Source organism: Quercus suber, unplaced genomic scaffold (genome assembly GCF_002906115.3).
Source record: "Quercus suber isolate HL8 unplaced genomic scaffold, Cork oak 2.0 scaffold_21, whole genome shotgun sequence".
Classification (NCBI taxonomy): domain Eukaryota; kingdom Viridiplantae; phylum Streptophyta; class Magnoliopsida; order Fagales; family Fagaceae; genus Quercus; species Quercus suber.
This window is the reverse complement of record NW_027069486.1, coordinates 991,876-1,003,343: the sequence shown is the minus strand read 5'-3', so window position 1 is coordinate 1,003,343 and position 11,468 is coordinate 991,876. Positions and strand designations below refer to the sequence as shown.

At 35.2% G+C, this 11,468-nt stretch overlaps 1 pseudogene; it reads left to right on the top strand.

Moving 5' to 3' along the window:
* Window positions 1–1,199: 1,199 nt before the first annotated feature.
* Window positions 1,200–1,928, top strand: LOC111997182 (antimicrobial ginkbilobin-2-like protein; annotated as a pseudogene).
* The last annotated feature ends 9,540 nt before the right edge of the window (window positions 1,929–11,468 follow it).

Here is an 11,468-nt window from a genome sequence, read left to right as displayed (position 1 = left end):
TGCAACTGGTTTTTATGTGAAGAGTGCTCCAGATCTGAAAATTTGAAAATCCTGAAACTCAATCGATTGCATGGTATCAAACTAATGTTGAAGTTTAGAATTCCTTGATCAATCGGTTGGTGTCGAGTTAGTGTCAAGACAATACTTAATGACACTAAAAACTATGACTCAAACACATTAAAAATGCAATTTGACTCGGATTTGCAAACACATACATATTTGACCAAACAAAATCCTTTTGCTGAAGTTTTAAAAGAATCTCAATCAATTCTAAACTTCAACCAACTCAAATTTTTTCATGTTAACACTTTGTCTGCCACCGATACGATTCTTTTAAGACTTTAAGTATAGTGAAATTGGTGTATACTTTCTTAAGTTTTTAAAGATATATAAAATTGTGACTTTCAACATTTGAGAAACGAAAATCAAAGTTGGATAAAATTTTAATGACCGTTAGTAAATTTTAGTGAAATTGGTGTATACTTTTTAAGTTTTTAAAGATAAAATTGTGACTTTCAACATTTGAGAAACGAAAATCAAAGTCGGACAAAATTTTAATGACCGTTAGTAAATTTCTAGCTTTTTTATTTTTTATTTTTTTTTATTAATTATAAAATCATTTGGCCTCAACAACGTCTTACGTTTTATTTTTTATGACATTAATTTTTTTTATTAATTTTGTTTTTGTTTTTGTGAGAGGATTTTTTGACATTACTTAATACTACATGATTCCTGATTTAGGTGAATAAACTTAAAAAAAAAAAAAAATTCTAATGACTCATTAACTTTCTAGTCATAATGTTTTGGAACTTTTCCCTTTAATATTCTAGCGACTTTGTCACCTTCTACTTTTCGTCGGAATTCAATATTATCGTTTTCTTTATTCTTGTGCCGGCGATGCTTGCAATTTTTCATTTTGGGAACTTGAGGATTACGCTGATGCAGGTGCATGGTCCTTGAAACACATTTATTTATTTTCATTCTTCCAGTATTTTTTACTTTTGCAAATGGCGCAGTCCGCATTGACAATTTCTTGTCAACTTCAACACTGATAAGGAAGAAATAGTCAGTCCCTTTAACTTTTCCAGATAGCTAGGATGAAGCTCAGATTTACTATAAAATCCCATTAACACTGATAAGTGCCCCATTCTCCATAGTCCATACCTTAAACCCATCAAACCTCTCATTTCCTTCTGAAAATGTCTTCCTCACACATCACTTTCTCCATCTACGTTCTAACCTTTGCTCTCTTTCTCCAAACCATTTTTGGAGCCAGCCCTCTCTTCCATTTTTGTTCAAGCGCTGAGAACTTCACCCCACATGATCAATATGAATCAAACCTAAGAAAGCTCTTAGGTAATCTTAACTACCAAACCCCTCCTCTTGGTTTTGGTCTTGGTTCAGTAGGTTGGTACCAGTACCAAACTTAGGGGCTTGCTCTTTGTCGTGGAGACGTTGCCACCGCAGACTGCAAGGTGTGTGTAAATGAGGCTAGCAACAAAATTCATAAACTTTGCCTATATGATAAAGGTGCAATTATATGGTACGATAATTGTCTTTTGAAGTACTCAAACAAGGATTTCTCGGGTCAAATTGATAATGAAAACTGGTTCTCTTTGTTGAATGTGCAAAATGTGAGTGAGCCAACTATATTTAACCAACAGACTAGGGAGTTATTGAGCCAACTAGCCAAGGATGCGTCTTTCACCACAAAAAAGTATGCGATTGGAGAGCTAGAGCTAGGAAAATCAACCAAACTCTATGGCTTGGCTCAATGCACATGGGACCTTTCTACCGTTGAATGTTTACAGTGTCTTGATGATGCAATTGGTCAACTTCCTGGTTGTTGTGATGGGAAAGAAGGAGGGAGAGTTGTTGGTGGGAGTTGCAACATAAGATATGAGATTTACCCATTTATCAGTGCTTAACTAGATTTCAAGTTCTCTAGGTTTCAAGAGCTTGTGTGTGATATCACTTTTGGGGGATACACAAGAATAATGTTCGACAATTCTATAATTTTCTTTGAACCAATGTATTTATAAAATTATTTTCCAATAAAATTAACCTTTTTTTTTTTTCCTTAATTGATTTTTCTCATTATATAAATTGTTAGGGTTTCCCTTGGTTGATTTTACAGCGGAATTAATCAATTTCAAATAATTAACCAATTAGGAATCTAGATGAATTTCCAGATTAATTGCTACAAATTAAAAATATATCACCAATAAAGTAATAAATAAAACAGTAAATCTAGTGGAAATAATAGAAGACAACAGTATGGAGTCCTGGGAAGACCAATGAAACTATCTGTTTCATGGTAAAAGAAACTTAGGTAGGATTTAACCTAAATAGTTCTCAAGGCAATATGTCTACTAACTTAATCCTAAATCTATTGTTACCTCATGTAGTACTTGTATGATCACACATAGCTCTGAATTCACAGACTCTTTAATTATGGACTTTTGTTCACATACTCTCTTATTTGTGACTCCGAGATCTCCGCTGAAAGATTTAATCAGTATTTGTAGTTAATTGATTGTACAAAAACTCCTCATTTGTGACTCCAAGAAATCCATTTAAAGGTTTGTCCAATAACTATTGTAGATTGGATTACTATATTGCTTCATACAAGATTTACACTATGGCAGTAGTAACACCATGTTGATTTTTCTCCATATGCTCTTGAACTCTCACAGTTGAATAGGTGCAAGCTCATATTTACTTTATGAAAAATTTAGGGTTTTTGTCTCTCTAACCACTTAATAAGTTGTGCTTAAGGGGCCATTATATAGGCTTTCTATTAGGGTTACAAAAAATTATGTGTATAGTAGACACAATAAATCACGTTAGATCTGAAAAACTGAGTCTTCAATTTTGATCGGGCAAACTAGCTATTAAACTCATCTTGATTGGTCGAACTTGTAGTTGAACCGACAAAAACTCAATTTTTTTTTTTTTTTTTTTTCCAGCAAATCTTGAGCTTTCATCTTAGACTTATTAATTTACATTTTTTTTTTTAGAAAAGACTTATTAATTTACATTGAAACTTCAACAAGACTCAATCTTTTGTCATTGGTTGCCAACACCTAGTCTGCTGGTCCTACATAAATGAATAAGACTCCATTTATAAATCTCTCAATTATAAAGTCTAAACCTAAAACTAATTTCACCAAAAAAAAAAAAAAAAAAACTAAAACTAATTCATGAATCATTTAGCGGCACAATAAGTTGATAGTTTTAAAATTTTCCTCTTACTTTTTCCGTTAAACCTTGATTAGACGATGTTGGATAGGTACGAATATGTAAATTCAACTTTAATTACTATAAACCGTTTGGAAATTTAAACATTGTACGTCTCCGTAAAATATCAACGCGTCTATGTAACGATTCAGTCTAATGTGAGATTCAAATTCAAATTCAAAAAAAAAAAAAAAAATCTAATGAGATTTTTATCTCTTTCTCTCGAAATATTCAGTTATTAAAGTAATCTACAGAGCTTGATAGTTTTTTTTTTTTGGAGAAACCAGAGCTTGATAGTCAATACTTGATATACATGTTCTATAATTTGGGATGTGGAGAAATTTATGCTCATCAAGGTTCATTAACATTCGGCTTTTTATATATTAATATGTCATTAAATTTCATTAAGTGATATAATGACCAATTACTCTATAAGCATAAGTGCTTGTGGGGGTGTGGGAGGGAAAGGGCTTGGGTTTAAATTTCTAGGAAGGAGTTTCACACACATATACACTTAAATTAGGTTAGAGTAGAATTTCTACATTATATATATATATATATATAAAATGAAATGAGCAAAAGTAATGTTACAGCCACAAATTATTTTAATAAAAAAGTGATGTTAATGGTGAACCATATTTACAATTTGTAAAAATGTTGTGAGATTATTTGTGCCTATAGCAATACTTTTAATTAATTAAAGTGATGTTAGTAGTGGGTCCATATGAGAATCAATAAAAATTGGTCATACCAACAATTTAAAAAAATGTTGTAAAATAGTTTGTGATTATAACATTACTCTTCCAATTGGAAAATGCTAGAGTTACAAATTATTTTACAACATTTCTTTTACAAACTACTAATGTAGTGGGTGATTATTAGTAAATAGAAAAGTGATGTTAGTGATAAGATCAGATGAGAGAATCAGTAAGAATTGGCCATATCAATATTTTGTAAAAATATTGTAAATTAGTTTGTGACTATAGCATTACTCTTCCAATTAGAAAATACTATAGCTACAACATTTTTTTTACAAATTAATGATGTGGTAAGTGGTTATTAGTAAGTTAAAAAATGAAGTTAGTGGTGAGCCCAGATGAGAATCAGTAAGAATTTGACATATCTACATTTTGTAAAAATATTGTAAAATAGTATATGGATGTATCATTACTCATTTACTAATAATCACGTCAGTAGTTTGTAAAAAATGTTGTAAAATAGTTTGTAGCTCTAATATTTTCTAATTGGAAAAGTAATGTTACAGCCACAAGCTATTTTACAACATTTTTTTTTTAGATCTAGCATTTGATTAATTAGTCAAATTACACAATTGTCCAATTTAATATGTGATGGGTACAACCATATTTTAAATACTAAAATGCAACAAAAAATAAATTTGAAAACACGTGATATGGCCATGATTGGGAAATACCAATTATAAAAAATTGAGATTACAAGTATAAGTAATATAGCCGATCCTAAAATACCTACCTGCAATAGAACCTATTAACGCTATTTGAGCCCAGCACCAACCCGGTTGTACTACTTTTCCAAGTGAATGTCTTTGGATACCCAATCCTTGACTTACTTCAAACAATATATATATATATATATATATATTTTTTTTTGGTTGTTGTTGAAGTTAGAGGGTGCAACAATCTTGACTAGAACACTATGAACTTCGTAGCTTTGGAAACTAGTTTAGTGCAAAACTCGAGGCGCTCAAGGTTGCAGTTGGCTCTTTGATGAAAAGTGCTCTGAATATGAAAATCTTTCTCTATGTCACAACAGAGTTCTCTTGGATCTCTAATGATGAAGGCTAAGAAAAGTAGCTTAAAGTTGTTCTAGAACCCTAACGCACGATTGCAGCTGGTTCTTTGATCGATCGGCTAATGTTGAGATAGCAAAAACTTTACTATCTTGAGCACGTGCTTGAGTTTTTTTTTTTTTTTTTTTCCTTCAAATGTAGTTCTTCAATATACTTACGGACACTTAAAAACTAAGACTCAAATACGTTAAAAATGTGTTTTAACTCAGATTTGCCAACACATACATATTTGACCTCAACAAAATCAATTTGCTGAAGTTTTAACAGAATCTCGATCAACATTAAACTCAAACCAACTCATGTTATTTCATGCTAACACTTCGTCTCTGCTACTAACACGATTCTTTCAAGTAAAATGAAACTGATGTATACTTTCTTTAAGTTTTTAAAGATAAAATTGTAACTTTCATCATTTAAGAAACAAAAATCAAAGTTGGACTAAATTTTAATGACCGTAGTAAATTTCTACTTTGTTTATTATTAGGGGAAATTGCACTTTACTCACCTGTAGTTTGACTCGTTTTAACAGTGCCTACCTGTGGTTTGAAATTTGTCAGTTAACCCACCTGAGGTGTCCTCCGTTAGACCCCCGTTACCCACCTCTGCCATTTCCGTTAAAAAATCCTCTTTACTATATAAGCCAAAATTAGAACCCAAATAAAACCCTAAAAAAAAAAAAAAAGGAAGGCGCTCTCTCCCTCTCTCTACCTTGGAGCCTCAAACCCATTTCCTCTATATCAACTTGATCTTCGGTCATGGACTTGGAATCTAACTACGAAATTGCCCCTATTGCCGATTTCATCTACTCCCGCAACATCTACCCGCAACTTCAACAGAAGCTTTTAGAGAGATTGCATAAATTCGGTGTCTTTATTCTTTGATTGGTTGCTGAGAAACTGAAGGAAAGGAATATAGAAAGTTAGTGTGTGTCAGTGAGAATTTAAGTTTGATTAGTTTGCTAGTTTCAATCGCTTTATTCAAAGTTTCTGGGGAGATTTTGGAAATTTTATTTCCTTATTCTCTGTTTGTTTCCTGAGAAAATGGAGGAAAAGGAATAAAAGGTTACTGTGTTAGTGAAATTTAAATGTGATTAGTTGACTTGCTTCAGTTGATTTCGAACCTAGTTTGGTTTAGGAGGAGTTTTGTTGCGGCGGAGGATCTCCACGAGTGGGACCATGAAGGTTAGGGTTTTACCAGAGCCAGTGGCAGCATCGACGGCGACGTCCTTGTAGCTACAGAGTAAGTGGATTGTGGCGGCTTGGACCGGTGTGCAAAACTTGAAGTCGGCTTGAGTTAGGGCTTCAAGAATCGGTTCAGAAAGTGAGGGGTTGAGATCTGTTTCTTCATTCTCTATTTGTTTGCTGAGAAACTGAAGAAAAGGAAAAGAAAAAATCATAAAGGAGGTGAGGACATTCACGGATTTGGGGTTGAAGGAGGCCAAGGAATTGGTCGAGAAAGTCCCTGTGGTGTTGAAGAAAGGTCTCACCAAAGAAGAGGCTGATCCCATTCTCGCTAAGCTCAAGGAGTTGGGTGCCACTATTGTATTGTAATAAAGATTGATATTTGTTTTTTGTTTTTGTTTTGTTTTTTTGTTTTTTTGTTTTTTTGTTTTTTTTTTTTAATGTTTAAATGTACAATAATGGTTGTTCTTAGATTAATGAGAAATGAGAAATCCATTAAACCCAAAAAATTTGAACAGATTGCTGGGTTTTTTTTGTAGTTTTTTTTTTTTTTTTTTTTTTTTTTTTTTTACTTGTAAATCTGGGTTTTTTTAGAGAACCCAACAAAAGAAAGAGGGTTAGAGTTTTATTTTATGATTGTTCTATGAAGAATTATGTAGTCAATTTTTGGATTTAGCAGTGGAAGGCTAGCGAATCTGTGGTTATATGTTCATATGGATTTGTGGCTTTGATTGTGACTATAGGTGTATTGGTTTTCTTGTCATTGTAAAAATATGTTTGGCAATTGCAGTGGGCATTGGGTAAGAACGTTAAATGCACATTTCTGGGGTTTTTTTTTTTTTTTTTGATGTGAACATTTCTAGGTTTTGATTGTGAAGAAGAAGAACAAGAAGAAGAAGAAGGAGAGAAAAGAGGAGAGAGACATAAAACATAATGAAAAAGACACATTTACCCCTATTTTTAACGGTGAAAAGGGAGAGGTGGGTAACGGGAGTCTAACGGAGGTCACCTCAGGTGGATTAAGTGACAAATTTCAAACCACGGGTAGGCACTGTTAAAACGGGCCAAACCACAGGTGGGTAAAGTGCAGTTTCCCCTTATTATTATTATTTTTTGGGATAATTACAGTAAACCTACCTGAGGTTTGGCCCGTTTGTGCTTTGCCTACCCGTGGTTCAAAACTTATCATTTTGCCCATCTGTACTTCAATCCGTTACCCCCCCCCCCTAGTTGCCCACCTCACCCTCAGACGTTAGACAAACACCTTTTTATTCCAAATTAGAACATAACATGAATTAAACAAAACGAACTCACTCTCTTTTCCTCACGAGCCCTAGAAACGTGAAAATCCATTCTGCATCTAATATTGACATAGTGTTGCAAGTGTAAACCTAGACGAGCAACGGGTTGTTCGAGGGACTAAAATCTCGGTAATAAATCAGTTACTGTTTGGGTTTTTACTTTGGGTTTGTGGTTGTTTTATTATTTTTTGAGTAATCAATCAATGATCAATGTTACATGTAATGGAATGAGAATATTGGTTGTGTTTGTTGATGTTTATGAAAAATGTGACCACCTGTTCTTTGGATTTGTGTTTGTTTATGGGCATTTTGTCTGTTGTGGTCATTGTGTCTCACAGTGGACCCAAGTTTCTATTAGGTTTAAATTTTAGTGTTTGCATGTGCTATTTAGTAAAACAGAATCAAAAGCAAAGTAGAAAATGTGGTCCCTCTGTGTGTGTTGCATCCCAAAAGCAAAACAAAAACATGTAACTGTTTACTCTTTTGTTGTTTATAATTCTTAATTGTTAATTGTATACGTGTTAAATGGTAATTTGTTATTGTAGATGGATGATGAGGTGAAATTGGAGGTACGTTAAGGGGGGTGCTTTTCTATGGAACCCTAGTTTAGAATACTTTGGTGGGAAAGTTGAAATAGTGTATAGGGATCCTGATTTGCTTAGTTATTTTGAAATAAAAGGTATATGTGAGGAATTGGGGATTGACGAACCGTGTAGGGTACATTATTTAGGTCCTGGGAGCAACTTGGAGCAAGACTTGAGGCTCATAGAAGATGATCAAGATGTGGTACCCATGTGCAAGCCTAATGAGAGGGCCAAGAGACACCATAATATTGTATGTAGAGAGTTGTAATGCTCCACTTGCAGTTGAAATTCCTGATGGTGGAGGGGTTGGTGTAGGAGCTAGTGTAGGGGCTGCTATAGGGGGTGTAGGGGCTAGTATAGGGGCTGCTATAAGGGGTGCAGGGGCTGGTGTAAGGGGTGGTGCAGGAGCTGCTACAGGGGGTGATGGTCTGGAGGAGGAGTTTGATTGGTTGAATGAAGGTCTGGAAGGAGAAGACTTTGCTGATGACATTTTTGGTGAGTCTTCTCCACCTCACACAGTGCCATATGAGCCTAACACTATTCAAACCATTGATACACCTCATCCAAACACTAATACACCTCAGCCAAACACAGATGCACCTGACCCAAGCAATGTTCCTCCTCCAAACATAGATTTAGATGAAGAGTGGGTTGAACCAGCTTTAGAGGATGATATTGCAAGTGTGGATAGTCTTGATGATGAGCAGGGGCCTGGCAATTTGGATTTCAATGAGAGGACTGATATGGAAAATGTTAGGCTGGCAAAAGGGATGAAGTTCCCAAGCTCCTAGATGTTTAGGAAGGCTTTGAGGGCGTATGTGATTCAGAATCACATTGATGTCAAGTGGAAGTTGAATAAGACGAAGAAGATTTTTGTATATTGTAAGAACAATTATGGATGGAGGTATTATGCCTCAATGGTGACTGGGGAGTGCACATTTGAGATCAAGACACTTTATCTTGAGTGTATATGCCCCCTAACATTTAAAAATAGGCAAGTTACATTAGCCTATGTGGCAAAGAGGTATTTGGAGGATTTTGGTAAGAATCCTAATTGGGAGGTCTCAGGTGTCAAGCACCATGTAATGCAGAAGATTTTAATTGATTTAAGTCTTAGTCAGGTGTATAGATCAAGGAAGGCAGCTAGGGGGCTGATTATTAGGAATGAAGAGGCTTAGTATGGCCTACTTAGAGATTATGCAAAAATGATATTAAGGACAGATGTAGGAAGTAGGGTGATTATGGAAACAGAGATGGAAACTGAGAATGCAGAGCCTAAGTTTAAAAGGATGTACATTAGGTACAATGCTCAGAAGATTGGCTTTCTAGGTGGTTGTAGACCCTTTGTTGGGCAGGATGGATGCCACTTGAAGGGCAGGTAAACTCAGGATGGATGCCATTTTTTATTTAAATGCAAAATGCCAATAACTAACATTGTAAAAACATGCTTATATTTGGTTGCAGGGAGTGGAAGGTTTTCTACATACAGACAAGGATCCTAGGCCCCATCTTCATCACAGACCCAATCCTCAGTTCAACCCCCACCAACACATTAGCCTTATACTATGGCCTCATCCTCATCCAACTAGACAACAGGGTCACAACCACAAGCTCTAGTTCCACAGCCACAAGCTCCATGGTTAGGGCCACTAGCTTCATGGTCACAGAACCCAAGTCAGTGGTACTCTTCAGACTTCAGGTACACAGTTAGAGGAGCTTCTTGGTTCTCTTCAAGCCAGCCAGCACCACACACCTCTGCAGAAACATAGGACAGTAGAGCCCCATCATCACAGGTACTGTACTGTTAAGTTTGATGTTTTATTCATAAAACTGTGATACTGGCAGCTAACATGTGAATTCTTGTACTTTGTAGCCTACAAGACCACCTACTACCAGAGGAGCTGCTTTGAGAGGAAGGGGTGATGCAGCTAGGGCTTAGAAATGTAGAACAAGAGGTGGAAAGGCCAACTGTGGTGGGAGAGGCAGGGGCAGGGGTAGGGGTAGGGGCAGCAAATGAAGACTAAGTTAAGACACTTTTGTTGTTATGTATAATGTATTAGGGTTATGTAGTGTTAGGATTTTATGTAGTTTGTAGACAATGGCAAGACACTTTTTTATATAGCTGTTCAAACACTTTTTGTATTTTTGTAAGTTTTGTAAACATTGGGCAGCTACAACTGTTTTGGTTGTTGTACCAAATGCCTTATATTTACTAGTAGTTGATGAAAGACTATTCAATGCCACCTTAAAATATGTATACAATTTTCCAATTTAATGACAGGTGTTCAAAATTATTATTCTGATTATTGCAGTTTGTTATATGAGTTATTATTATATGCATTTGTTTATGTGTGCAGGGTGTATGTGTTGAATAGCAGGTGTATGTGTGCATTTGTTGTCTTTTCTTGCAAGTTGATAGATTGTCATGTACTTTAAATTCACTTTCAACACAATTGTCTTCACACAATGCACTTTATGCAAAAACTAACATAGCTCACAACATCCAACACCAACACCAACAGCTCACAGCTCACAAGTAGCCAATTCACTTTAAACAAAAATACCAACAACATCTAACATAAATAACACTTTATCTTAAAAAGGCTTATATTATTAAGTGGCTTCAAGCCAACAGAATCTACCACCTTACATAGTTCTCATTCTCAAAAAATTCTTTCATACTTCTATTACAATACAATTGAGGACTAGCTTATATTACAACCCATCAGGTAGACTTAATCTCATCATTCCAACATTCTCACTTGAGCCAAAACATGAAAACAACATAACCAAAAAAAAAAAAACCATGACAAAATTACTGCAATTCTGCACTTTCTCTCTTGCTCTAAAGCTCTCACTGCTATCTCCTTGTCTTGAACAGAGGAAGCTCGAAACTTTCTCTCCCTCTCAGTGGCTTTTGCTACCCTGTCTTGAGCAATTTCTGCCACTTGGGTAGCTTCTGCTGCTGCCTGGGTAGCTTCTTTTTCCCTTTTATGTGCAAGTTACAACTCACTCCACAGTAAATCTAGCTTTTGTTGCACCAAATGGGCAACTTCATTCCCACGCATACAAGTGGGATTATCAATCCATTTAAAGAAAGGGCACTTGGGACCAACCTGTTCATAAATTGAATTGAACACATCACATTCCAATCTCACATGAATCAACTAGATTAAATAAAAAGTATACTTACCTTATATCGGCTACAACCCAAAAACCTTCTTCCAAAATTATCCACTGTCAGACTTGTTCTCAGCACACAAGTCTCATATGTACACATATGCCCACTTGAACTTGAGTAATTTCCACTCGAAGAAGACATCGATTATCAACT